This window comes from Melanerpes formicivorus, unplaced genomic scaffold, assembly GCF_026170545.1.
Source record: "Melanerpes formicivorus ecotype bairdi unplaced genomic scaffold, bMelFor1.0.p_v2 SCAF_65, whole genome shotgun sequence".
Lineage (NCBI taxonomy): Eukaryota > Metazoa > Chordata > Aves > Piciformes > Picidae > Melanerpes > Melanerpes formicivorus.
The window spans coordinates 138,655-161,588 of NW_027142417.1; the positions used below are offsets into that span (position 1 = coordinate 138,655).

General features: G+C 48.8%; 1 protein-coding gene across 4 annotated transcripts in view; it reads left to right on the forward strand.

The window, feature by feature from the left end:
- FAM110B (family with sequence similarity 110 member B) overlaps positions 1 to 22,934 on the forward strand; it is a 110,450-nt gene that overhangs the window by 68,673 nt on the left and 18,843 nt on the right. Inside the window, exon 1 of one of the 4 annotated variants that reach the window (XM_068162441.1) lies at positions 18,304 to 18,352. The exons of the other annotated variants lie outside the window; for them this stretch is intronic. The gene's annotated coding sequence lies outside the window, so the exon portion shown is untranslated. Of the gene's footprint in view, positions 1 to 18,303; positions 18,353 to 22,934 lie in introns of those variants that run through there. 4 annotated transcript variants of the gene reach the window in all.

Below are 22,934 nucleotides of genomic sequence, written 5' to 3' on the forward strand. Positions count from 1 at the left end.
TTCCTCATCAGAATCTGCACATACAACAGCTGTATTTCAGGTTTGAGATCTGAAAACACTTGGTTGGCATGATGATGGTGATGTGTAATGACAGAGGCCAAAAAGGTTTGTGCAATTTGACCATCACTTCCCACTGAAACTGGCAAGAGGCATGGGAATTGCTGGTGAAGGTCACTGCCTGTCTGTTGCCTGGCTTGGGAGGAAACCTGGTCTTTGCCACAGGAAGGCTTTTCAGTCTTGATTGGTTTTTAAAGCAGTGGTGGTTTGTAGGTGTGTGGTAGCCAAGGGAAGGGTGTAGGTGGCCTCTTTGCAATCAAAACTAATCTCTTTCCCAGCTCACAGGCACTTTGTGCCCCTCTGTGGAAATGGGAGTTTGGAGTGGATGAGTAAGAGGAGGCTGGAAAGGTGAGGAGGAACCTGCTGGTGTTGGGGCTGGGGGCAACAAAGGACTGAGATGTCTAGCAGCGTGGTGGCACTCCTCGTGTCACCATCAACACATTTGGAGGTGTATGTGCCAGTTCATTGACTGAAATCTCCTGGGCTTTTGTAGCTGTTGCTAAGCAACTGCAAACCACTTCAAAATGGTATTTCTCTTCCTTACCCTGGGACTGTCCTTGCAGCAGGGAGAGAAGTGGGAACCACTTCAAAATGGTATTTCTCTTCCTTACCCTGGGACTGTCCTTGCAGCAGGGAGAGAAGTGGGGGTAGGGGCGTGAGGAGCATGGTGGGATGGTGTGCTGGGGTGGCTGCCCAGCAGCTGGTGTCCACCCTTCCCTGTGTCACTGCCAGGGTGATGGAGGAGGGCCCAGACTCTGCTGCACTCCCCTTGGCAGTTCACAGCTCTTCTATGCTGTCACAGCCATGTTTAGTTTTATTTTTTCCATGTCCATAAATATTTCCCTCTCCAAGAGCAGATGGCTGTATTTAAAACATCCCTCTGTCTAGGAGTGGAAACCCTCCAGTAGAACTTTGGTGTTTGAAGGCAGGCAGATGTGCAGCCAAGGGCCTGGAAATGTCCCTCTGGAGTTGGGGTCCTCCTCCCTTTACCCTCAGAGGATGCATGGACATCAGTGAAACTACCTCCTATGGCTTTCTAAGTTCTGCAGTCAGTACTTCAAACTCTTTCCCACAAATGCTGACTTTCCATGCAAAGATTACTTTCAGATTGGTGCAGCCTGAGTTGGCTGCTGCTCAGAGCAGTGTTGTTGTTGTTGTTCCCATGCAGTGTCCTCGGTGGTGCTAATTTAGCTTTGGTGTCTGTGATTTATTTTCAGGCACCTTCGTTTTACAACTTCTGTGTTGTTGTTTGGCAGCTGCTTGGGATCCAGAGGCACCAGTTTGCAGTAACAACTGTTGGTTCTTGTGTTTATCAGCTCTTTTTTTCTTCCCCAATGAAGATGCAGCTGTTAGGAGCTCTGGAGTGTGTGTGTGGGATTGTTTTACCTAATGACATAAATGGGGTGATTCTAAAGCAAGGCTCTGTCCTTCAAAGCAGCTGGGAGGAAAAGAGCAGGTTGTGAGGCCTTAAGGTTGAGTGAGGAGTCCCCTGGGCTGTGATTTTGGTGACAATCCTACAGAAAAGGAACCAGTGTTTCTTTTCTCATGCAAATGGAGGAGAATTAATGACTCCCAGAAGATTATCCTAAAGGATTTTTCACACTGCATCTTTTGTGACATAATAGGGGAATGCACATTTGCTAATGCCTTTGAACTTAGGCTCTGCTGGTGACATTTGGAGCACTCACAGATACAGAACTTGGTGAATAGTAAAGTTTGGGAGGGGTTAGCTTTTTCTTTTGCTCAGGTTTGTTCAGTGCTGCATGTGAAAATATCCCTGAGCTATGTTTTTCTTCAGTTGTAGCCTAAAAGCAGCAACCAGCAGGAGGGAAACTCACAGATCATTGCAGTGTGTTGCAGAATGGGCAGCTGTGCTGAGCCAGCCATTTAGTTAGGGATTTAAGCAGGCTGAAGATGGTCAGTGCTAGATTTGACCTTTCTTTGGCCCATTAATGGGGTCTGAAAAGAATCTCAAGTACTGCTCTCCCAAAGTCCACCCAGAGAGCAGCAAGTCACTTGTACCTGAAGTGTACCTGAAGTGTAAGTGCATCCACCTTGGAAATCACCCAAGTGAAATAGTAGTGCCTTAGCTACACACAAATAGGGAATCATAGAACTGTTTTGGTTGGAAGAGATCTTTAAGGTCATCAAATCCAATCATTAACTGCCAGATCTCCACTAAAGGGGCACTTGGTGCCATGGTTTAGTTGGTTAGATGGTGTTGGATGATAGGTTGGACTTGATGATCTCAAAGGTCTTTTCCAACCTGGTCTGGTCTATTCCATTCCATTCCAGGTCCCTCCTCACCACATCGACACAGCTTTTAAATCTCTCCAGGGATGGAGACTCCACTGCTCTGGGCAGGCTGTTCCAACCCCTGGCCACTCTTTCAGTAAAGAAATTTGTCCTAACATCCAACCTAAACCTCCTCAGTGCAACTTGAGGCCATTTCCTCTCGTTCTGTCAGTTGAAAGTAGGGAGAGACCAACAGCCACCTCATTCCAGCCTCCTTTCAGGGAGTTGTAGAGAGCCAGAAGGTCTCTCCTCAGCCTCCTGTTCTCCAGACTGAATAACCCAAATTCTCTTAGCTGCTCCTCACCAGACCTTGCTCTAGGCCCTTCAGCAGCTTGGTTGCAATTCTTTGGGCACACTCCAGCACCTCAGTGTCCTTCTTACAGTGGCAGCCCCAAAACAGGTAAGGAGCACTCCTATGCTTGTGTAAGTCTTCACAGAGGGATTCGTGTAGTGCCTTTGGACACTGTTTCCTCCTTTCCCTCCAGCTTTCTGGAAGGATCATAAATGATAGCTTGTTGTTCCAGCAAATGAATCAAAACTGCTTTGGCATTTCCCCTCAACTCTCACTGATAGCATCATCTAAAAGCATAAAAGCTAGTCAACCAGGTCAAGAACAGAGAAGTTGAGCATTTGACATATTCTCCCACTAATAAAAGTGAGTAAAAATTCCTGTTTGTTTTCATAATAAAACCCCTTCTAATTTCACAAATCATTGACCTCAGTGCTCAGAACATCAGTGCTGTTGGTAAGTGATATAAACCAATGCATCTGCCTCTTGTTGGCACGACCATAAACAAATCATAGAAGGGTTTGGGTTGGGAGGCACCCCCAGAGGTCATCCAGTCCAACCTCCCTGCAGTGAGCAGGGACATCCTCCACTAGGTCAGGTTGTTAGAGCCTTGTCAAGCCTGACCTTGAATATGCCTCAGTGACCTCCCTGGGCAACCTGTTGCAGTGTTCCAGCACCCTCATGGTGCAGAACTTGTTCCTCACATCCAGCCTAAATCTCCTCTGCTCTCCTTTCAAACCATTGCCCCTCATCCTGTCCCTGCAGGCCTTTGCAAACAGTCCCTCTGCAGCTTTCTTGTAGCCCTCTTCAGGTCCTGGAAGGCTGCTCTTAGGTCTTCTGGAGCCTTCTCTCCTGAAGGCTGAACACCCTCAGCTCCCTCAGTCTGTCCCCATAGCAGGGTTGTTCCAGCCCCCTGATCATTTTCATGGCCCTCTTCTGGACCCACTCCATCAGATCCAGGTCCTTCCTGTGTTGAGGGCTCCAGAGCTTTTTTTTCCCCTCTTTCATGCCTTTATTTCTCTTTTATTTCAACACAGCAAGAAGTTGATATAATCCCAGTCTTGTTCCAGACATTGGTAGGACCCCAGGAATACCCTGCAGAGATTGTTTACAGCAAGCTCATGACAACAGCTGTTTGTAGGCAAGGAGAATCCATCTTCTAGCAGCAAATATCCAAACTCAGGGCTTCAAGAGCTGAACTCCTGTGTATTTACTCTTTTAATCAGATTCATGTGAATGTAGGACAGATCCTCTGGTCTGTGTGGATGTGATGAGTGTGAAGATGATGCCTTTTGAACACTGAACTTTACATGAGAGTGTTTCTAACTGGAGTATTCTCAGTTTGAGGCTTGTCTGATCAAGGATGGCAGGTTGACTTTTAGGGCATCTAGTGGCCCCAGGGTATGTGAGGCAGCAGGATGGGCAGGATCCCATCCTTCTGTGGAAGAAGCTCTTGAGACTGAGGTGTCACTGTGTTTTAACTAATATTGTGACAAGGGAAGAGTCTTCTGCTTGGGAGCAGTCTGCAGCAGTAAAACCAGCCAGAGATGGGTGTTAAAACTTTGTGTTCTGGGAAATGAAGCTACAGAGACTCTTAGCAAGCCCTAAAAGCAGCCTTTGGTGCTTCGTTTCTTTTTTCCATTGCTGATAATGGTGATTTTTTTTTCTGCTTACACATGATAAATTCAGTGTGGAGCTTAATAATAGTCATTTTTGAAAGCTGGAGGAGTAGTTTTGAGAAAACAAGCAGAGAGCAACACCAGCAACAACCAGACAAAGCCCCACAAAACCCAAGCCCAAACCCAAGCCCAAGCCCAAACCCAACCCAAACCTACCACCACACAACAACAAAACAACCCCCAACAAACCCAAACTGGGAAAAAAGGTCTCAACAGAATGGCATGGTCACTGACTTGATTATAGTGGATGTGTAAGAAGTGGTGGTGCTTTATGTTACCATGGTTACGTTGACTTACTAATTCAGAAACCCTTCAGGCCAGTTTGGAGAGCACTTAACGTTGCACCAGTTCACCAGAGCTTGGAAAGCCTTCTTGTCAAAGGAGCTGCTGAGTGGTTAGGATGAGGCCTGGAGATACCTGTGGCCTCTGTGCCCAGTTCTGAGCCCCTCAATTTAAGAAGGACATTGAGATACTTGAATGTGTCCAGAGAAGGGCAATGAGGCTGGGGAGAGGTCTGGAGCACAGCCCTGTGAGGAGAGGCTGAGGGAGCTGGGGTTGCTTAGCCTGGAGAAGAGGAGGCTCAGGGGAGACCTTACTGCTCTCTCCAACTACCTGAAGGGAGGTTGTAGCCAGATGAGGGTTGATCTCTTCTCCCAGGCACTCAGCACCAGAAAAAGAGGCCTCAGTCTCAAGCTGTGCCAGGGGAAATTTAGGCTCCAGGTAAGAAGAAAGTTCTTTCCAGAGAGAGTTGTTAGCCACTGGAATGTGCTGCCCAGGGAGGTGGTGGAGTCACTGTCCCTGGAGGTGTTCAAGAAGGGATTGGATGTGGCACTTGAGGCTATGTTTTAGTTAGTCATGAAGTGTTGGGTGATAGGTTGGACTTGATGATCTCTGAGGTCTTTTCCAACCTTATTGATTCTGACTCCCCACCAATTTAAAAGCAGAGAATCAATAAGGTAGGAAGAGACCTCAAAGATCATCCAGTCCAACCTTTCTGTTAGGCTTGGCATTTTTTGGTGGTGTGGAAAAAAGGTCATGAGCAGAAACAAAGAAATATTAATTCATCTTAATGGTTTCACTGGCTTTGTTATGACTTTGTTCTGAGAGTCAGACCTGTGGGGTCCTGTTGTGGAAGCCATGGTAGGTGCAACTGGTAGGGGCAGGGATGTGGAATTGCTGGAGCAGGTCCAGAGAAAGGCTGCAAAGATGATCAGAGGGCTGGAGCACCTCTCCTATTGGAACAGGCTGGGAGAGTTGGGGCTGTTCAGCCTGGAGAAAAGGAGGTTACAGGGAGACCTCACTAGGGCAGGGTAGAGGGGAAGAGCACCTCCCTTGTCCTGCTGGTCATACTCTTCTTAGTGTATCCCAGGATACCACTGCTCATCTTAGCCAAGAGGGCATATTGATGCCTCATTGTGAACTTGTCCACCAGGTCTCCAGGTTCTCCACAGAGCTGCTTCTCAGCATGTCAGCCCCTCACCTGTACTGCTGCAGGGGCTTACTTCTCCCCAGGTACAGGACCCTACACTTTCCTTGTTGAACTTCTTGAGGTTCCCTTCCCCCCAGTTCTCCAGCCTGTCCAGCTCTAACTGAATGGCAGTGAAAACCTTGAACCTGTTCTCATGAGACCTTCTAAGGCTGCTGTGAGCCTTTCTTTGTGGCTGAGGTTGGTGGGAGCTGTGTCTGTGTGGGCCTAGCAATGCATGTAGGGTGCTGCTAAGTTCTGTCCTTGTCCCTAGACCTCACCACAGGGGACTTTTAGCAGCAATTCCTCCCTGACCACAGAGAACACCACATGGTTCTTTGGTTGCATCTCAGTGTGTGTGCACACAACTGGATTTGTCACTTCTTTATCTCTCTCTGTTATGTTAAGCAAAGCCAATCTTAGCATGAGAAATAAGCAGCATTTATTAGGTCTCAGTTGAATAGATTCTGCAGCCTAACTAAAGGAGACTTTTGCCAGAAAAGAAGTGACAAGAAGATTGGGATATCAAGGGATGCAGTTAAAGCAGAGTTGACTGAGCAGTAACCTCCTTTGTGGAAGTATATTTATCCAAATCTGCTTTGTGGTGACTTCTTGTGCTCCTTGTTTTGTGATCACTACTTAAATCCTTTTTTGAGGGGCAGAGGTAGATTTGAATCTGACTTTTTTATTTGTAAGGGCTACTCAATTGACAGTTTGGGGAATCAACAGCTAGGATTACATCTCAACTGCAGCCTGGCCAAAATCTAGGCTGCTAAATACAAAAGAGGGGGGTGGGAAAGAAGACATTTCCAGCTCTTCTGGCCAGGAGGATTTCTGTTCAACCTGTGAGCAGAATGCAGCTGAAGCAGTTTTCTCCTGTGTCTCTGCACTAGCCAGAGGCCAGAGATGTTTCATCTCCTGTCCCAGCTTTAGAGAGTGTAGACTCTGAAGCAGAACAACTGCAGCCCATGTCTGAAGGCTGCTCTCTCTTCTCATCTGAGCAGGCAGTCAGTCTGCCTGCACTCAGTGCTCCTCTGCAGGTCGAGTGCACAATGAATACTTGGAGTTGGAGCTGCATCACCCAGCAAGAACAATTTCCTCTTTCCCCATGCTTCACTCCCTATAACCCAGTAGCAGCAGCACTGGCATTTGGGAATTAGCTAGAGCTAGGAAGGAATTGTAAGTCTATCTGGATTTACCTCCCTAAAACATGTTCTGCCAACAGTGATTTAAGTGGAGAACTCCTGTCCTGCCTGAGCACCCTGTTTAGTTTCCCCAGTGCCATCTCCCTTTACTATTACTATTTTTCTTTTGGGCTGTCTGAGAGGCTTTTCTCATCTGTGGTTGCTACAGGACTGCAGTATCCCAAGACTTCCCAAGCTTGAAACAGCATTAGAGTGATTCTGGGAGCCAGGGACCCATCATCTAATTGATTACAGAGGATCTGGGGGGTGGAGATGGTGCCCTTCTTTTAACTTTTGTTTCTGTGGTGTTTGTTTGGGGGGTTGTTTGTTTTCTTTAGACTTTTGCCTGCACCAGCTGAACAGACAAACAAAAGCAACCCCTCCTGCCATCCTGGAGGGGCAGAATGTGAGAGCAGAGGCTGGGGTGTTTCTTTCCACACCCCAAATCCACATGCCTGCTGGAAGCCTCCTGAGGCAGGCTGTTTGTGAATAGAATTAGAACAGAGTAGGGTAGAGTAGAACAAACCAGGTTGGAAAAGACCTTTGAGATCATCAAGTCCAATCTATCACCCAGCACCTTCTAATCAACTAAACCATGGCACCAAGCACCCCATCCAGTCTCTTCCTAAACACCTTCAGTGATGGTGACTGAGTACAGCCAGCTCAGCCTTGTCCTCTCCCCATCCTTTCATCATCCCCAGCGCATCACCACCAAGGTGATGGAGTTGTCCCTTCCTGCAGCGGCAGGGTGCTGCTACCCACAGCCCCTGTGCCAGTCTGGCATTGAAGGTTTGGGTTTCAGAGCCAGTGCAGCACAGACTGGTTGGATTTAGAGAAGAATGACTGTGGCTCCTTTTCCAAGCAGATTTGGGTATGCTTTTGGTTGCTTGTTTGTCTGCAAAGGCAGCAGGCATCCTCTGTGCTCCAGGGTGGTTTTATGGCTGCTTTATCCTGGCTTTCCTAGCTTGCCTGAACATCTAAGAAGTTGCAGCGGTGCTTTATCCACCCAGCACTGGATTTGCAGGGCTGCACATTCGCAGTGTTTGTTCCCAGTGTCCCAAGCTTTTGTTTGCCTGCAGATCAATATTTACCATGCCTGCTGAGTCTGGGTACTGCCGTTGGTGTCGGTGACACGAGTTAGATGTTTTCTCACAGTCTAGCGAAGGAATAGGTGGAGAACAGAGCTGTTGTCATGACTAGAATTAACATACCATATGGTGCCTACATCACCTTTGTCTTGTATCTTCACTACTGCAGAAGAAAAACGCTGGAAACTGTCTTTTTTTGTTTCCAAACTCGAATCTGCAAGAGCAAATAGTTTGTGTTTTCTTCCCCAGGTTCCCGCACACTGCATGCAGAGACAGGGCTCTTAGGCTAGCAAACAACTCCCCACCTGCTAAAAATAACCCAACTGTAGCTCCAGCAAGAATTCTTTTCCACCATTTCTGACTTTTTAAGCAGCAAAGTTATTTAGTGTTCCCAGTGGGTTGCTATCTCTTGAAGGATCTCTTTAATATGGCAATATAATCTCTGATCCGTGGCTCTGTTGCTGATGTTTTCTCCTGAGCTTGCTGCCTCATTGAAGAAGCCAGTCTCAGCTTATATAACTTTAATTGTGGGCTGTTGGAGGGCTGGTTTGGTGGTGGGTTTTATTTTCTGTTGTTCCAGACAGGTTATATATTGCATTTGTCCCAGTATTTTAGGACTGCCTGACCAACCTGGTTGCCTTCTATGAGCAGGTGACAAAATTAATAGCTGAGGGGCGAGCAACTGATGTCATTTACCTGGAGCTGAGCAAAGCCTTCCACACTGTCCCGCACCACATCCTGGTCTCCAGGCTGGTGACACATGGGTGTGATGGGTGACCACTAGATGGATAAGGAACTGGCTTGAGGGCTGCACCCAAAGAGTGGCTGTCAATGGCTCCATGTCCCAGGGGAGGCCAGGGACAAGCAGAGTCCCTCAGGGATCAGTCCTGGGACCTGTCTTGTTCAACATCTTTGTGGGTGCCATGGACAGTGGCATTGAGTGCACCCTCAGCAAGTTTGCTGATGACACCAAGCTGTGTGGTGCAGCAGACAGCTGGAGGGAAGGGAGGCCATCCAGAGGGACCTGGACAGGCTGGAGAGGTGGGCACAAGCCAACCTCATGAGGTTCAACAACAGCAAGGGCAGGGTCCTGCATCTGGGTCGAGGCAACCCCAGACACAAATGCAGGCTGGGCAGGGACTGGCTGGAAAGCAGCCCTGAGGAGAGAGACTTGGGGGTGCTGGTGGACAAAAAGCTCAACATGAGCTCTCAGTGTGCACTTGCAGCCCGCAAAGCCAATCAGATCCTGGGCTGCATCAGGAGAAGTGTGGCCAGCAGGTCGAGGGAGGTGATCCTCCCCCTCTGCTCAGCCCTGGTGAGACCCCACCTGGAGTACTGTGTGCAGTTCTGGAGCCCCTATTACAAGAGGGATGTGGAGGTGCTGGAAGGTGTCCAGAGAAGGGCCAGGAGGATGAGCAGAGGGCTGGAGCACCTCTCCTGTGAGGGCAGACTGAAGGAGTTGGGGCTGTTCAGTCTGCAGAAGAGAAGGCTCCGAGGTGACCTAATTGTGGCCTTCCAGTATCTGAAGGGGGCTACAGGAAGGCTGGGGAAGGACTTCTCAGGATCTCAGGTAGTGACAGGACTAGGGGGAATGGAATGAAGCTGGAGGTGGGGAGATTCAGGCTGGATGTGAGGAGGAAGTTCTTCCCCATGAGAGTGGTGAAGCCCTGGAATGGGTTGTCCAGGGAGGTGGTCGAGGCCCCGTCCCTGGAGGTGTTTAAGCCCAGGCTGGATGAGGCTCTGGCCAGCCTGATCTAGTGTGGGGTGTCCCTGCCCATGGCAGGGGGGTTGGGACTAGCTGATCCTTGTGGTCCCTTCCAACCCTGACTGATACTGTGATACTATGACTTCGGCATTGTTTCCAGTAGAAGTAATCTCATGGGGAGAGGGCTAAAACAGGATTGAACTGTGGCACCTTCCTTCAGACCCTTCACCCTGCTTTGTGCCTCCAAAAGACTTCAAGTTTTGCCCTCTCTAAACTAGACTGGTGGTGTGAAGGGAATTCAGGTGCTGTATGAGCCACATTCCTCTTGGAAAGAGCTGAAAAATACAAGTCAGGGCAAACATTTAAAGTTCAAAAGAATCTAAAGAGGTCAGGAACATAAAACAAAATGCAAAACTGTAATTAACTTCACAAAAGTTAATCCCAAATAGAACCACTGCAGGTTTGTGGAGAGACTTCAAAAAGGCCAATGCCCCAAAATAAAAAAGGAGAATAATGCTGGCATGGGTCTAGAATTAGGATGGAAGGGAACCTTACAGGTACTGGCTGTGTAAAGATGCCCAAGGGGTGGAACTAGATGATCCTTGTGGACCCTTCCAACCCTGACTGATGCTATGATGCTACTATGATATTGCAGGGAATAGAATAGAGTAGAATAGAATAGACCAAGGTTGGAAGAGACCTTCGAGATCATTGCGTCCAACCTATCATCCACCACCTAAACAACTAACCCATGGCACCAAGCACCCCATCAAGTCTCCTCTTAAACACCTCCAATGATGGTGACTCCACCACCTCCCTGGGCAGCCCATTCCAATGGGCAATCACTCTCTCTGTGTAGAATTTCTTCCTAACATCCAACCTAAACCTCCCCTGGCGCAGCCTGAGACTGTGTCCTCTTGTTCTGGTGCTGGCTGCCTGGGAGAGGAGACCAACCTCTGCCTGTCTACAACCTCCCCTCAGGTAGTTGTAGAGAGCAAGAAGGTCTCCCCTGAGCCTCCTCTTCTCAAGACTAAGCAACCCCAGCTCCCTCAGCCTCTCCTCACAGGGCTGTGCTCCAGACCCCTCCCCAGCTTTGTTGCCCTTCTCTGGACACCTTCCAGCAAGTCAACCTCCTTCCTAAACTGAGGGGCCCAGAACTGGACACAGGACTCAAGGTATGACCTAACCAGTGCAGTGTACAGGGGCAGAATGACCTCCCTGCTCCTGCTGGCCACACTGTTCCTGATACAAGCCAGGATGCTGTTGGCCTTCTTGGCTGCCTGGGCACACTGCAGGCTCATGTTCCGCCTACCATAGACCAGTCCCCCCAGGTCCCTCTCTGTCTGGCTGCTCTCAGCCACTCTGACCCCAGCCTGTAGCACTGCATGGGGTTGTTGTGGCCGATGTGCAGAACCCAGCACTTGGATGTGTTAAGTCTCATGCTGCTGGATTCTGCCCATCTGTGCAGCCTGCTCTGAGCCCACTGACATTGGTGAGGGCTCCCTGCTGCTGTTGGTTGGCATTGCAACGAGCTGTGTTTCTCTTCACTCGGTGGTCAGTTGCAGATATCCCTTGGAGATCAAAGATGCTTGAAGGCTTTCAGGGAAGAAAAGCATAAAGGCAAGGAACAGATTGAAATGGAAGCACAGAAACTTTCAGAATCAAGGATTAGCAGAGAAAAGCATAAACAAGATCTCTTGTAGTGCTTGTTTTGTAGGCACCTGGAAGGTGGTCTCCTAGAGACGCTGGGGAAAGGCTGTAGCACTTGAGGTCCCCAGCACTGGATCTATCAGGCCATTAGCTAAGAGGTGGTAGAGAATAATCTTCAGTTGCTGGGGTAATGGACTGGAGAAGGGATCAGCTCTTTCTCCTGATGTCTGTGATTCCTAATTGCTTATTAGCCTTTTATATGTGTGAAAGTTATAATAAGCCTGCCTGTCTCTCTGATTTGCCTGCTGATCTCTCATCAGAGAAAAAAATTGTACCCCCTGAGTGAACTTTGCTGTTTCTCTGGAAGCCTATTAACTAAATTTGAGGAGATGAACTCGACTCATTACGACAGGTCTAGCTTCTGTTGTCATGATACAGAGGTGATCCTGACTTCTCTTCCATTTATAATTTACATGTCAGAACTGAGAGTGAGCCTCTCTCCCCAGGTTGGGTCTGCTCTGATACATCTCCTGACTCTCTTTTGTGAAATTGAAAATCACAGAGCCATAAAGTTATTTAGATTGGAAACGACCTTTAATATCACAGAATCCGACCATTAACCCAGCACTGCCAAGTCCACCGCTAACCCGTGCCCCTCAGCACCACATCTAGATGGCTTTTAAACCCCTCCAGGGATGGTGACACCACCCCTTCCCTGGGCAGCCTCTCCCAGGGCTTGACAGCCCTCTTGGTAAAGAATTCTTCCCTGCTCTCCAGCCTAAAGCTCTCCTGGCACAACTTGAGGCTGCTCCCCCAGCATTTGTCGGTGCTGAGCCAAGGTGCCAGCACGGCAGCGAGCAGCCTCCAGCAGAGATAACTCTTATCATGCGTGCTGCTGGCTCAGCTCCACTTTCCCTCACATGGTGACCGTTTCTGCCTGCCATCAGTCCCCCTCTGTGCCCTGGTCGTGCAGGCAGCGAGCGCAGCTGAGGGGTGCAGGTTCAGGCTGCTTTAGTGCTCGCTCCTCCAGCAGCAAACTTTGGGGAAGTTAATTCTTCCTCCCTCCTCCCATTGATTTTTGACCCTTTCCTGCCTTATTTAGCATTAAAAATCCCCTGTTCTGACTTAGTTTGAATTGCACGGGGGCTGTCACCTCGTTCAAGAGGCAGGGCTGCAGGCAGCAGGCAAGCCGAGGCTGTGCCTGGGATCGGAGCGGCACGGGTGACCTAAATCTTGCAAGGCTCTGTCCGCCGCGGCTGAGCCAACGTCCTGGGGCTGCAGCCTGTCTGTCTGCTGCAGCTGCAGGCCAAGAAGTGCTTCTGCTGAGGAGCCAGATCTCTGCCAGTTTAGTCTGCTGAAATTTGGAGGTGGGAAATCTGGGGCAAAATGGAGGGAAGTAGAGAAAGCAAGAGGGGGAAAATGCAGGAAAAGAGAAGTTGCACTTGGGAAGCTTGACTGAAACACAGGAGCTTATTATGTGTTGGTCCTGCACTGGGGTGTGGTTGGTGGCTTCATTTGTTCATTTTTTAGACCAGGCATGAAATTGCTGTATTTCTGTGTATGGACAGTAATAGTAAGGCTACAAAAGCAACACACTACCTTTTTTTGGGTGGGAGGAGAACCCAAGAGCAGCCTGAAGGCAAAACATTTCTAAATGGGTTGTAATTCCTCCTTCCTCTTTCCTATTTTTGTTGCATGCTTTGCTGATGCTGGAGACCATCTTTGCAGCCTGCATAAATGGATTCAGCAGGTGCCCAGCTGTGCTGGGTGCTCCCTCCAGGTCACGGCTGCCACAGTTTGTCACTGTCTTTCCTCTGTGTGTGTGAGCAGGGGCACACACCTCTGAGGAGCAGGAGTGTGAGTTTTTAGGAGCACTTGCCCCCCCACCCCAGACATGCTGGTCACAGAAGATAGAGAGCAGCAAAAGCCAGGGAGGTTTGCTTTCTTGAGGAGGAATAATAAGGTGCAGCTTGTAGAAGCATGCCTAGCTTTGCTGTTGCTGGGTTTTGCAGGCATGTTTTGGTTTACTTCCAGGCCACAAAATATTCCTGACTTCTTTCCTGACCCCCAGTGCTGGCACCAGTACCCCAGGGAAGGGACCAGCTTGGATGAGGGACAAGCTCTGCATCAGCAGTGATGACCCAGGAATAATTTTTGCAAGGTCCACCAATAAGACAAAATGGTTTGGATTTGTTATGGGTTTGATTTTTGAGCACAGGAGAGGTGAGGATTTGGGGTGGGTTCTCTCCTTCCCCTTCTTTTCCTTGCTGAGGAGAAGTTTCTGGGTGGTTGTGCTGGTTGAACAGTCCAGAGAAAAACAGCAGCATTCCTGCAGGGGCTTGTAGGAATTTATCCTGGGTTTTGCTGACACCTATTTTTATATCAGGGATGGCAAAAACATACTGACATATCTAGTCTGTCTGCTTGGGAGTAGGAGCTCTCATTTCCATATGCATCCAGTCTTGCAGTAGGTTTAATAACTTGGGTTACTTGTTTTAGCTCCTCTGTGCTTCTCCCATCCCCTGGAGCTGATCCAGAAAGGGGTTTGGGGAGGGAAAGATTTGATTTGCATTACAGGGGAAACATGTCAAAGACTCTCAACATTTGGTGCCTAGATTTGATGTCCTGTAGTTGTAGTTGGCCTGGAAGTGTTTTGTTTCTGGTAATCTGTGGGGATGCTGATCCTCTGTTATTTCTGTTCTTTGGTATCTTGATCTGGGAACTAAAAAAGCATCTTTCATAAATGGGTTCACTCTGTTTCTGTCACTGCTTCTGACATTTGTCACTTTCTCTTATCTGCCCCTGTCACAAGGTAAATTCTGTTTGCCCTTCATAAGATATCCTGCATTACCAACAGTGACATTTTACTTCAGGATCTTCCTCATCCCTTGAAGGAATTGGGCAGTATGCTGGGGAGGCCAGCAGTTGTGTGTCTGGATTTCAGGGTAATACATGTGAATAAATCCTGTGGGGACACACACATGTTCTGCATCCAGTTCTGGTGACCACAGCAGAAGAGGGACATGGCACTGCTGGAGCAGGTCCAGAGGAGGCCATGAAGATGATCAGAGGGCTGGAGAACCTCCCCTGTGGGGACAGGCTGAGGGAGTTGCAGCTGTTCAGCCTGCAGAAGAGAAGGCTCCAGGGAAACCTTAGAGCAGTCCTCCAGTGCCTGAAAGGGCTGCAGGAAAGCCAGGGAGGGACTTTTTACAAGGGCTGGGAGTGATAGGACAAGAGGGAATGGATTGAAGCTGGAAGAGAGGAGATTTAGACTGGAGATTAGGAAGAAATTCTTGACAGTAAGGGTGGGGAGGCACCAGAACAGGTTGCCCAAGGAGGTGATGGATGCCCCCTCCCTGGAGGTGTTCAAGGCCAGGCTGGATGAGCAAGCTGGGCTGATGGGAGGTGTCCCTGCCCATGGCAGGGGGTTGGAACTGGATGATGTTTAAGGTCCCTTCCAACCCAACCCATTCTGTGCACAGGTAATGTATGAAAAAGGAAGTTTCTATTTCCAATGATCTATTTTCAAGCTGGAAGGTTTCTCACTCAGTGCTGACATTAATGCCCAAATCTGGGGGCTTGACCAATTTCTTTCATTTTCTTTAGTCTCCCATCCCAAGTTAGAAACCTGATTTATTGATGTACCTACTTGTTATTGTTTTATCTTATTCTTTTTTTGCTCTTATCCCTGACTTATTGATGTACCTGCTTGTTATGGTTAGATCTTACTCCTTTTTGCTTTCATCTGCATTGGGGCTGTTCAGTCTGGAGAAGAGAAGGCTCAGAGGTGACCTTATTGTGGCCTTCCAGTATCTGAAGGGGGCTACAAGAATGCTGGGGAGGGACTTCTCAGGATCTCAGGTAGTGATAGGACTAGGGGGAATGGAATGAAGCTGGAGGTGAGGAGGAAGTTCTTCCCCATGGGAGTGGTGAAGCCCTGGAATGGGTTGTCCAGGGAGGTGGTTGAGGCCCCATCCCTGGGGGAGTTTAAGAGCAGGCTGGACAAGGCTCTGGCCAGCCTGATCTAGTGTGGGGTGCCCCTGCCCATGGCAGGGGGGCTGGAACTAGCTGATCCTTGTGGTCCCTTCCAACCCTGACTGATTCTGTGATTCCATGATCCAGGCCTCCTGATGAGATTCAAGCTTTAAAAGAAACATTTCCCCCCACCAGTGATTTAGGGCTTGGTTTCTCACTTTTAATTTCCTAACAGCTGTAAGGTAAATAAATAAAAGAATAAAAAAATCCTTCTGGCACAAGGGCAGGCAGTTTTTCAGAGAGCTGCTTTTCAGCTAAGATTACAGCAGGGGGAGGGGAAAAAAAAAGCAGTGCAGAGTTCCATAATTCACTGAAGTTTGACACTTTTAAAGTTTGGATTATAATAGCACTTCATAGGCTGGGGCTGGTTCAAGTTGTGTTGTAAATCTGACTTTACAAGGCTTTAATGTTCTGTAGGCTACTAAAAAAAATCACTCCAGGATTGAATGTGTGAAAGAGAAGATTTGGTGGGTTTAGTACAGTTTAATGCTCAGGGCATTCTATCATCTTGGATGGTTGGGGTGTTTGTTGCTGCCCCACCCCCCAAAACTGCGTTGTTCTTGACTTTGGGAATAAACCTTAAAGCTGAGCTTCAGGTCTGAGTGATAAGAGGGGGGAAGAAATAAAGACAACCCAGAAGTGCAAGGCTTGCATCTGCAGAGGGAAGTTTGAAGTACCAATGTGAGCTGTTGGCACTGGAGAAAAGGGCATAAATACTTAGCATGAAATGTATAAAGTGATAATCTTTTGATATGGTTAGAGCCCAAATCTTCTCTGAGCTACAAAGGACAAAGGGATGTGTCCCAGAAAGGTTTTTCTGGATGAGTGACAGGAAAACCAGCTCCTAATGGTGATCTCTGGCTGCTTGTTAGAAGCATTAGACATAGGAGGCTTTGTTTTGGGAAGTGTGAAATCCTGTGCCTGCAGGCAGCTGTGCAGCTTTGCTGTGAGGAAGACTGTGGAGGATGGTTTTGTCAAGGGCTGGGCTGGGCTGGCTACTAGACAAGTGCCAGAGGCTCTCTCTGAACCTCTTTGCTTCCCAAAGGGAAGAGAATGGGAAGAAGGAAGAGAGACTGATGGGATGGGACAGAAACTGAACCAGCTGGAGTGGAAATAAGAACAATCCAGTGGCATAGAGACAGAGACACAAACCCAGCCTTCTGATGGCACTACTGATGATTCTGGTGATCCCTCTTCTCTGTCCTGAAGATGCCATCCATGGGATGCAATCCCTTGTTGGACACTTGAGGGTCACCTCTCACTCACTGCCTCCCAAGGTGAGGCACAAGCTGTGGCAGTGCCCTTGGTGTGCACAGGGGCAAGTCTCAGGCAGAGACTTTCTGAAGCCTAGCCCTTGGCAGAAATTCTCCCATCAGCTTCTCCCTGCTAGGAGCTGCCCCTGGCTGAGCAAACCTGCCTTGAACTGCAGAAAGTGGCTGAGCAGAGACTGAGCTGAGAAATGACATCACTGAGCAGAATCAGTCCTGCTCTAGCTCACACCAGGACAGGTTTCCCCAGTGTCGTATGAAACAGGAGATGCTCACTTGAACCCTCTGCACCTTCTGCAGTTCCATTCCCAAGTGCAGAAGTTGTACTTCATGCAGATTCTGTTCCTAGTGACAGTTTAGTTAAGGGGTGGGAGCACAGACAAGTTTGAACACAGGGCAGTTGTTTGCTTTGGTTTTGAGGTGAGTTGGTATCAGCAGTGCAGAGTGAGCTGGCAGCACAGCAAGTCCTGTGACAAGAATGGAGTGGAGTCTCCCTGTGCTCCAGCTTGAAACCTGGACGTCTCCTGCTCTGAGAGGGGCTGAATGTAACTGAGGAGTGTGTTATTGCATAGGGTGAGGAAGCATCTGTGGGATTTCTCTTCCTCAGAGGTGCTGGTGGGATCTGAAGGTGGAGGAGTGGAACTTGAAACTTCTCTGTGTGACATCTTTTACTCTTTCATTTACCAGGAGAGCTTCAGGTTGGATGTTACAAAACATTTCTTCACTGAAAGGATTGTGAGGCACTGGACCAGGCTGCCCAGGGCAGAGGTGGAGTCCTCATCACTGGAGGGACTGAAAAGCTGGGCAGATGTGGTGCTGAGGGATGTGGTTTAGCAGTAACCTGGCAGTGCTGTGTTAATGGTTGGACTTGGTGATCCTGAGGATCTTTTCCAACCTGAATGTATCTGTGAGTCTGTGAAAGGTTTCTTCCAGCCAAAAGGATTCTGTGATTTGAGTGTGCACCTGTGGGTACCATCTCTGCTTGTGCTGTGGAGGTCACCACATAAAGCCAGGTGTGTGAACATACATTTTCAATGACCAAACCATTTGGGAGTGGCTCTGTGCACTTGCCTGGTGCCAGGTCAGAAAATGGGAGTAGTCCTTTGCCACATGTTTGCTGAGGTTACAGAAGCAGAGCAGTGAGGGTTGCTTTTACATTGTGTAGAAAGTGAGTTCTTCCTTGGAGATCTGCTTATTTTTACTTGTGAGTGTGTGTGTGTACTTAGCTGAAGAACATGTGTTCACACAGTCGTGCTGTTTAAATGAACGTGGGGTGACTCAGAGTGTATTCACTCTGTCATCCCACAGCGACTGCCACAGAACACTTTATTGTCTGCAGACAATGCTAATAATGGCAGCATTAGAGCAGCATTGTCATTTCACCAGGCAAGATTCCCTTCCCAGAGCTGCCAGATGAGTAAGAGATTTGCCATTGTCAGGCAGGGGAGCAGGAGCTGACCTGCAGCCCTCTGCTTGGGCTGGGCTGCCTCTCCCCACTCCTGCTTTCCAGGAGCTGCAGCAGCTTTGTCACAGCAGCAAGTGCCTCTGCGCAGCCAGCACCCCAGCGTCCTGCTCTCCGAGAGCTGCTGGATCACAGCCCCTTCCCAGGGGGATCACAGCCTGCTGCCCTCTGACAGGTGAGCCAGCCAGCCAGCATTCTGGGCAGCTGAAACACAGGGAGGGCACAGACCACTTCTGGCCACCCCTTACCTATTGCTGCTCTGCTGCTTGGCCCCAGCAGGGATGCAGTTTGCTGAAGGAGAACTCAGTGCAGGTGCAGTGCTTTGCAGTGGGTACCTGGTGGGTGCCAGGGGTGCATTCCATAGCTTACAGAACAGCTTCTCAGAAGTGAAGCATTTTGCATCACTCATCTTTTCCTTGCCATGAGCTTTGGTGCAGGGGTTGTAGGATGAAGGCAGGGTGGCTGTGCTGTCTTTAGCTGAGGTGTAGCTTATAAATGCAAATGAGTTGCCAGTATGAAATTCATTAACATTACATTTATGTTATTAACCTTTAGCATTGCTTGTTGTTGTGTAAACAATAGCAGCTTCCTTATCAAGGAAGAAATTCTTTACAGTGAGAGTGGTGAGACACTTGAACAGGTTGCCCAGGGAGGTGATGGATGCTCCCTCTCTGGAGGTGTCCAAGGCCAGGTTGGATGAAGCCCTGAGCAGCCTGGTCTAGTGGAAGGCATCTCTGCCTATGGAAGGGGAGTTGGGACTAGGTGATGTTGAAGGTCCCTTCCAACCCAAACCATTCTGTGATTCCCTGAGCAGAAGAATTGGTAGTAATACTTGGAGCCTGAAAACAAAGCTTCAGTGGCAGGAGCCATATCCATTTATTCTTGCCTAGGAAATGCTACAAGTAAAGCAGTTCTGTCTCATCAGCACTCCTTTTTGATGGGCTCCTGGCATATTGTTGTAGTGATCCCATTGGATAACGACAGCACAGGCAGCATGGTGAGGAAATAAACTGGAGAGGTTGTTGGCAGTGCAGAGACACTGGTTGGAAAGCTCACAAACCTTAAATGACCTTTGCAGTGCCGTGGCTTGCATACAGCATGGCCATCTGCAGCAGAAAGCCAGTTGGAGGTTCATTGGTGGGCACATTGCTAAGGTCACTTCATTTGTGGTACTGATGAGCAGAGAAGATAACTGAGTCCACACCCTGAGATCTTGCACTGAGCATCCTGGAGGTGTGCAGCAACCGAGCAGGATTTGCCTCTTGACTCCCTTCTCCCAGCTGGAGCTGTGGGACTAAGCACCAGAGGGCTGAGCTTGGATTCAGGAGCTTCATCATTAAATGGTGCTCATCTCTGAGGTGGATGGCTTTAAAATGTAGTGTGTGGTTGACTGGGATACTGAGGGGGGGGGGGGGGGGGGGAAAAGAGCTGATTAAAGGAAGATGGCATGGGGGGAGGCATTGCATGTTTTACAGTCTTGAGATTCCAGGCATCCTTGCTGTGAGAAATGGGAGTTTGTTTAATTAGCCACTTTCTGTAGGGGGTTGCTGAGTTGCTTTGGCTTGCTTGTTCTCTCTCAGTTTCTAATAGTGCCATGATTTATGTCCACAGCACAGGGAAAAAATGAGTTTGGTGATCTCTGGTGCTTGATGTCAGCTGGGAATGCTGCCTCAGAGTTGCATGGCTAGAAGTGTTTGGGTGCTCCTGCCTGCACTGTGTGCAGAAACACTGGCACAGCCAAGCACCTTAGAAGTTAGCAAGCAAGCCTGATGTATTTTCTTTTGACAAAACCATTGCACAATTCTGCTGAGCGTGATCTCCCTTGAGGTGCAAGGAGCAGAGCATGTCACCTAGCAGTTGGGTTGGTTCAGTCGGTGTGGTGCACAGCACAGAGCTTTGCATGGGACCCTGGCTGAGTTCCCTGCATGTGTTTTGTGGCATCAAAAAAAGCTGCTTTAGTTTGACCTCTAAGAGGCCAACCATCAACCCTAAGTCCACCATGGCCAGTAAACCACATCAATGTTGACTTGCTGGAACGAGTCCAGAGAAGGGCAATGAAGTTGGTGAGGGGTTTGGAGCACAGCCCTGTGAGGAGAGGCTGAGGGAGCTGGGGTTGCTTAGCCTGGAGAGGAGGAGGCTCAGGTGCTGTCTACAACTACCTGAAGGGAGGTTGCAGACAGGCAGAGGTTGGTCTCTTCTCCCAGGCAGCCAGCACCAGAACAAGGGGACACAGTCTCAGGCTGCACCAGGGGAGGTTTAGTTTGGATGTTAGGAAGAAGTTCTACACAGAGAGAGTGATTGCCCATTGGAATGTGCTGCCTGGGGAGGTGGTGGAGTCACCATCACTGGAGGTGTTCAGGAGGAGACTTGATGGAGTGCTTGGTGCCATGGTTTAGTTGTTTAGGTGGGTTGGATTGGATGATGGGTTGGACACGATGATCTTGAAGGTCTCTTCCAACCTGGTTTTTATTCTATTTGTTCTATTCTATTTATCCCAAAGTGCCATGGCCACACATCTCTTCAACATCTCCAGAGGTGGGGACTCAACTGCCTCCCTGGGCAGCCTGTTCCAACGCCTGACAGCTCCTTCAGTGAAGTTTTGTTGCCAGTCTCCAACCTAACCCTCCCCTGGCACAATTTCAGGCCATTTCCTCTTGTTCTGTCACCTGATACTAGGGAGAAGAGACCCACCCCCACCTCACTCCAGAGCAATGAGCTCTCCCCTCAGCCTCTTTTTCTCCAGGGTGAACACCCCAGGCTCCCTCAGCTGCTCCTCCCCAGCCCTGTTCTCCAGACCCTTCCCCAGCTTTGTTGCCCTTCTCTGGACACTCTCCAGCACCTCAATGTCTTTTTTTTTTTGTAGTGAGATAAATATTCTGCAGTCAAACACAAACATCCAGCCCCCAAGGTGGATGCTGCTCCAGATCCAGGCTCTGGGTGTAAGTCATGTTCTTAGTGACTGAAGTGGTAAAATGGTGCTTAAGCAGTGGCTGCTGCTGCTGCTGCTTCCATAGTTAGTTATTTTCAATTAGCATGCCCCTGGTATTTGGGGAGCCTGCACACAGCTCCTGTATGTTCTCCCAGCAAATCCAATGCAGTTTAGCAGGGCAAAGCACAGTTGGAGGCTGGCTCAGTGCCCAGAGTTTGCTTTTAACCTCTGCAAAGGCCCTTCTCTTTCCCAGCAGTGCTGAGGGAGGTGCAGATAGCCAGGGAGGGAAAAGAAGAAAACTTCAGGACAGGATTTCTGCATCTTGGTGAATTGCATGTTACAGGTAGCGGCCTGAAAGAAGGCATCAGTCTGTAAAGATCTTGGCAAGCAGGATCTGTCAGGTTTTGTGCACCACTTCTTGCAATCAGCTGTTCCACAAGTGGTTTGGGAAGGGGCAGCAGCAATGTCTCCCCCTCCCAAGTTCACCCTGGGCAGACAGCCTTGAGAAGTCACCACCACAAGAGACAAGGAGCCACATAAAGCACCCAGATGAAAGCATCTCTGGGTGATGGCTTTAAACTAAAAGAGGCAGATTCAGACTCAATAGAAGGAAGGGAGGTGAGAGTCTGGCCCAGGCTGCCCAGAGAGGTGGTAGATGCCCCATCCCTGGAAACATTGCAGATCAGCTTGGATGGGGCTCTGAGCAACCTGCTGTAGGTGCAGATGTCCCTGCTGACTGCAGATGACCTTTAAAGGTCCCTTCCAGCCCAAACTATTCTGTGGTACAGCAAACATACTGGTGACTTTGCTGAGAGCTACCTCTTGAATCCTCTTGTAATTTTTTGAGACCTCCATTCTCTCCCAGCTGAAAATTCACACTCAGGTATCCTACAGGCATTCTGGTTTTCAGAGCCCCTAACATAAAACAGTAGGTTTCAGCTCTTGTTATTTTTCTGCTTTGCTGAGCATTGTGTTGTCTGATCTCTGTGAATTCCATGTGGCTGATTTAGACCTTGGACCAACCATTTTCCTCCTACAGGTATTCCTGAGAATTCCTCTCAATCATCCCCAGACTCATCAAGGAGCTATTGACTGTGGGTTAAAGCAAATGATATTGCAGGAGATTGATGGCTTGATTTTGTGTTGCTGCTTCTCACTGACTGGAGAAATTGGATCTGTCTCTCTCCCTGCCTAAACCAGAGCAATTCCAGCTCAGCATTGATGCATCCTTGAGGAGCTTCCTGCTCATGGGCTGGTGCTCCTTTTGGAACTTGGCATAATGTGCATCTCTTTACAAAGGGGCATGAATAAAATATTGGCAAGGTAGAGTTTGTGGCCTAGTTAAAGAGTTCTGTGCATGAGCTCCTCTGCTGGGTTGAGCTGAGGATAAAGTGGAGCAGAGGCTAGCTTTACACAGGACAAACTCTGTCTTAATGCTTTATTTCTCTGCACTTGTTTATGAGAGTGTGGTCTTTGGAGTTTTGGGCTGCACATAAAACAGTTAAACACAAAAAAAACCAACCCAAAACTTAACTGTGCACAGTGACATTTAATTAGCTGCATAAAAATCAAGGAGGCTTTTTTTTGTAGAGAGGAAGCAAGAATCCCCTTTTGGTACTAGAGGCACATATGTAGCCAAGTCCTATTTTTGTCTCCTCCTCTTCACCAAGAGGTGTTAGTAACAGATGTGGGTGATCTGCTGCCAAGGGTGATGGGCCAGGGATGTCAGGACTGTACTCCTGACATCTTGCATGGTGCCTTCTTCCTGTAGCAAAGGTGCAGTGAGTTCCACATTTTTAAGTGGTAGCCTTTAACTTGTGTTTGCAGT